A 6,000-nucleotide genomic window follows, 5' to 3' on the forward strand; every position below is an offset into this window, starting at 1 on the left:
ATGTCATGATTATTGTTTACAGTATTCGTTCATACATTTAGTCAGTGGTTTCCCATTGTAAAATCTTTCTTTTTGCTGATTTGCATTCTGAAATGTAGCACAGGTGGCGACATCTTTACTGCTGGAGAAAAAGTTATGTGTATACCTCTACAACCCACCATTCCCTGTGGCAGTGCACGACCAGGTCAGCAAGGCCCACGTGAAAATACAAAGGCTATGATGAAGAGCTAGTGCAGCTCGAAACATGTCAGCCTTTTGATGCTTGTGTAACTGTTATATTGGATATGTCCTAAATAAAGAGTTGGAATCCTGGACAAGTGCAGACCCTCTGCTTTTGTATCTTTACTGCTGGCATGTGAAAGAGGGATAGGAGATTGGAGTAAAAAAGCACCTGCTAGTAACATCAAAGCTGAGCGCTCAGCTTTGATGTTACTAGCAGATGCTTTTCTACTATCTTTATTGCCTGAGGAAGCAGGTTTAACCTGTGAAACGCGTTGCACTTTATTTTGGAGTACCCAATAAACGTTTTTTTGACTTAAAATCTACAGTCGTGTGTTCTGCTTGGAGGAGGTAAGTCCACCACTGCGTCCTCTATTACCAAATTGGTTTTTAAGCTCATTTAGTCCCTTTTATCCTTTTGGCTCCTCTGTTATCTTATTAGGCAGAACTTATGCCATTAGCAGAATTTGTGTGTAGAAACGATTTACCAAACCTCTGGGGGCCGTCTTGTACACTTCCTGCAGCTCCCAGCTGCTGTGCTGCCTCCACATACGGCTCCTGGTGTGTCCGGTGACATGCACACTTTGGGACAGGGGACACAGGAAAGCCTCTGGGAGCGGCAGGAAGTGTAGAAGACGACCACCGGAGGTGCAGTAAGTGGTTTCTGCTGCGCACTGCTCTGCAAGGAGGGGAGGTTAGTGTTATTTTGGTGCCGGTTGCTGAACTTCTTAAGTAGCTGGCAAGAACACATAGGCATCAGGAATTCCTGCCTGTGCCAGATAATCGGGGTTCTACTGTTTTAACATCTGAAAATAAGAAATATATCAATTTATAGGATGGGAATAAAGTTTAGCGTCAATTAAACACACTTTTGCACAGGGCTGTGGAGTCGGTCCAAAAATCCACCAACTCCGACTCCTCAGTTTAGGATTCCTCCGACTCCTCAGTTTAGGATTCCACCGACTCCGACTCCTCTAATTTGCATATTACAATTTTGTTGATTAACCTCCCTGGCGGTAAGCCCGTGCTGAGCACGGGCTATGCCGCCGGGAGGCACCGCTCAGGCCCCGCTGGGCCGATTTGCATAATTTTTTTTTTGCTGCACGCAGCTAGCACTTTGCTAGCTGCGTGCAGTGCCCGATCGCCGCCGCTACCCGCCGATCCGCCGCTATACGCGTCGCCGCAGCCGCCCCCCCCCCCCCCCAGACCCCGTGTGCTGCCTGGCCAATCAGTGCCAGGCAGCGCCGTGGGGTGGATCGGAGTCCCCTTTGACGCCACGACGTCGATGACGTCATCCCGCCCCGTCGCCATGGCGACGGGGGAAGCCCTCCAGGAGATCCCGTTCTTTGAGGGGCTGGGGGGATGCCGCTGAGCAGCGGCTATCATGTAGCGAGACCTCGTCTCGCTACATGAAAAAAAAAAAAAATTAAAAAAAAAAAACGTATTTGCTGCCCCCTGGCGGATTTTGCCAAACCGCCAGGAGGGTTAACAGTATGTAACGTGAAAATCGCCTCTTAACTGCCAACGCTTAGGAATTTTACAAGACAACTGAAGTGAGAAGAATATGGAGACTACTATATTTATTCCCTTTAGACTAAAACTAGTCCTTGGTAAGAGTACTTGTAAAAGGTACAGACCGGAACAAAGAACATCTATCAGGCCCCAGGTAATGTAACTGTGGGTACATGTAAGAGTGATGTGCAGGTACTCTGCAGGGGAATAAGGAGATTCTTCCTCTATTACACATTCTTCATGCACAATCTGAACCAGGTTTATGGGTGATAGACAACACCTCTGTGTTCAATGTGCACAACATTCTCAGTGGATTCCCTGCAGCTCTGTGGGGAGAGCATATGTAGAGTATAGTACTACTGTGTAACAAAGTACACCTGAGACAGATGAAATTAAAGTTTTATACATGTATATATGAACAGATTGCGCTTGTCAAATGGAAAATCTAAAAAAGAAACTTTAATATGGTTGTCAGTAGCACAACCCCAAATTATATGTGCATACAAACGGAAGAATTCTTCCTTTAAAAACTTACATATAAAATTTTTGATAAAATTAATAAAAAGCGTGGAATTTCTTCCTGAGGTAGCAATATAGAAGGGAGTCCTACAGGGTGTCTGTTTCAAGATGTTCACTCCCAATGTCTATTCCTTGCTTGGTACTATTTGTATAGAGGGCTCCAAACATATAACATCCAGTTTGTACTGCTTTGGTGTATTAGTGGTCTCACCCTCCGTAGTTTTCAATCCGGAAGCTGGTATAATCTTCTGAGGAGCCGCTCAATCTCAAAGCTTTGAGAAAGAGAGGCGTTCCTCTCGAAACGTCAGCGAAGGCTAACAGTCGTGACGTCACGCCGTATAGGGGAAGGAGGCGTGTCGGAGCTCCGTGTTGTACCATCGCTAGCGGAAGACGGAAGCCCGACCAGCTGAAGGCTGTTACTATCTACGCCATACGGATCCCCGGGAGCCGGGCAAACCTGCCCGACACTGCACGCCACCCAGCAGCTGTCAGTCTCTCTCACTCTGCCGCCGGCCGGGGCAGGTGAGATTGAGCGGCTCCTCAGAAGATTATACCAGCTTCCGGATTGAAAACTACGGAGGGTGAGACCACTAATACACCAAAGCAGTACAAACTGGATGTTATATGTTTGGAGCCCTCTATACAAATAGTACCAAGCAAGGAATAGACATTGGGAGTGAACATCTTGAAACAGACACCCTGTAGGACTCCCTTCTATATTGCTACCTCAGGAAGAAATTCCACGCTTTTTATTAATTTTATCAAAAATTTTATATGTAAGTTTTTAAAGGAAGAATTCTTCCGTTTGCATGCACATATAATTTGGGGTTGTGCTACTGACAACCATATTAAAGTTTCTTTTTTAGATTTTCCATTTGACAAGCGCAATCTGTTCATATATACAGTTCAATTTATTAGGAAGTGGGAATCCCTCACAGATACTGCTGCTGTCTACCTTGGGCGCAACACCTTATTTTAAAGTTTTATACATACCTGGGGCTTCCTCCAGCCCCCTTCAGGATAATCAGTTCCTCATTGTCCTCCACCACCTGGATCTTCTGCTATGAGTCCAGGTACTTGAGCCAGTCTGGTGTAGTGCGCATGCACACACTCCACCGCCGGGAGTGTACTACACCTGTGCAGCACTATTGCGCAGGTGCAGAATGTTCCTGGCTGTGGGAGCGGCACGTGGCTGGACTGCGCTGACTGGCTGAATTACCAGGACTCATAGCAGAAGATCCAGGTGGTGCAGGACAGCGAGGGACTGATTGGCCTGAAGGGGGCTGGAGGAAGCCCCAGGTATGTATAAAACTTTTTTCTTTTCATCCGTCTCAGGTACCATTTAATTCGTAGTCACCAAACCAAATTTTAACAACATATCAAATTATTTGATTTCATGAGCAAAGGGAGTGCATACATTTGCATAAATCAGCATCAGTGCAGAATTATTTCCATCTCGTTGACCATCTCTATTAGTGACACAGCTACACATCAGGCTTTATCCTTACAGCATAGATGTTATTTAGTATATATAAGAGATTCCTGTGTACACAGCATATATACAGTCACAATCAGATGTGTATATCTGACTTTAAAAATACGGGGACTGCTTTATTGAGGCAGCACAAGTAACTAATTTTGATTGGTATATTTAATTTTTGTGGACTGAGCACAGCTATTACTGTATATATACATTATTTTTAATGACTATTATCTGAGAAATAGAACATTTTATCATATTTTCTATTTTAATTACAGTTACAAATTCATTAGGAGTCGGAGTCTGAGCATTTTTTCCCGACTCCAAGCACCCAAAATTGCTCCGACTCCGAATCCACAGCCCTGGTTTTGCAGTAGAAAAATACACAAATCTTTACACAAGTCCTGAAAGAGGAACAAATGGATTTGTTCTCCAAAGAGGGAGGTCACTCCAAAAAAGGGACAGTTGGGAGCTATGATAGTCTACTGCATTGGGATGAGGGGAAAGGGGGGGGGGGGGGGGGGTGTTGAGAGGAGAGTCTAGCTTGGAGCAGCCACTGTCACGGCTTGGCTGATGTTGCCATTACTAGCTTGGGCTTCCCCTGTCCTGCTGTGCCCTCAGTGTTCCCTTCCTGTATATCCTTCACAGACAATGGGCTGGCTGGACTTTACCAGTGCAACAGTGATATGGAAAATATGAATCAGAGCCTGAAATATGCCCCTCCTAAATTCAACATACTAAAATACACTGAGGTAAATATGCAAATAGCTAATGTCCAGGGCACACTATCATACTGAAATAATGATGGGACACTCTCTCCTCTCTTCTCTCTCACCTGGATATAGAGGCATTAGCTCAGATGACTTCTCATTTAAAACCCCACTGCACCGCTACAGACATAATAACATTACGTATTTGTTGGCGCCCAAGTCAGGTGCAGCTGGCAGTGCACACTGAGACCACCTGTCTCGACTTTCTTCCCCCAAGCTGTCCCCTCGTCCTGAACTCAAGCCCTCTGCCCACAAAATCCTCCCAGACTCCTCCTCCAGCCTCTCTGGAACCCTTGCATTAGGAAACCTGTGTTTCATTTCTAGAGGTGTGTCCTTAAAGGACAACTATAAAGAGAGGTATATGGAGGCTGCCATATGTATTTCCTTTTAAGCAATACCAGTTGCCTGGCTATCCTGCTGATCCTCTGCCTCTTATACTTTTAGGCATAGACACTGAACAAGCATGCAGCCAAGATCAGGTGTTTCTGACATCATTGTCCGATCTGTATAAAAATAAAAGCTCATTTCAATGGGAAGGGCAAAAACACTTAGAGAGAAGGTGGGTTTGAGGAATGTTATCTGCATACAGAGGCTGGATCTGCCTATACAGCCCAGCCTCTGTTGCTATCCCAAACCCCCCTAAGGTCCCCCTGCACTCTGCAATCCCTCATAAATCACACCCTCGCTGCCGACACACAGCGTGTCGCAGCGGGCTGTGTTTATCTCTATAGTGTCAGTCTGCTGCTCTCCCCGCATCCTGCAGAGCTCCGGTACCCGCCTGCGTCCCTTCCTCCCTGCTGATTGGAGGGAAGGGACGGGGGCAGGGACCGGAGCTCTGCAGGAGGAGGGGGAGCAGCCGAGACTGACACTACATATGTAAACACAGCCCGCACAGCGCGGCTGTGATTTATGAGGGATTGCAGAATGCAGGGGGACCTTAGGGGGGTTTGGGATAGCAACAGAGGCTGGGCTGTATAGGCAGACCCAGCCTCTGTATGTACATTATTATTTTTGTATCAATAAAGTTGCATCAAGTTTTGTTCTGCAAAAAGTGTATGCAAAAAACGCATGCAAAACGCTATGCATATGCATTACCATAGAGTTTTATTATGTGCGTTTTGGCAGCCATCCTGCATAATATGCAATGCTACCAGCATTTGCGAAACGCATAACGAAAAAATGCAGTGCAATGCAGCTTCTTCTGCATCCCATAGACTAACATTGCTGCATAAACCAAAGTGCTTTACGCTACGCTAGCGTTTCTGCTGTGTGCACCCAGCCTAATAGATCAGCAGGGTTGTTGGGCAACTGGTATTGTTTAACAGGAAATAACTATAGAAGTCTCCATATTCTTCTCACTTCAGTTGCCTTTTAATGGCCGCTATTCACTGCTATATGCACTATGACCAGTGCCGTGTGCACCACAAATAATTTTGCATACGATCTATTGTACTTGCCAAATAACGTTGATTCTAAAAAATGCTTTATAAAGCCCCTGCA

The 6,000-nt window shown here is 45.7% G+C and overlaps 1 protein-coding gene across 6 annotated transcripts in view; it reads right to left on the bottom strand.

Moving 5' to 3' along the window:
• The window catches only part of PHC2 (polyhomeotic homolog 2), a 317,874-nt gene that overhangs the window by 6,474 nt on the left and 305,400 nt on the right, over positions 1-6,000 (bottom strand). The window lies entirely within an intron of this gene.

The sequence above is a fragment of the Hyperolius riggenbachi genome, chromosome 6, assembly GCF_040937935.1.
Source record: "Hyperolius riggenbachi isolate aHypRig1 chromosome 6, aHypRig1.pri, whole genome shotgun sequence".
Classification (NCBI taxonomy): domain Eukaryota; kingdom Metazoa; phylum Chordata; class Amphibia; order Anura; family Hyperoliidae; genus Hyperolius; species Hyperolius riggenbachi.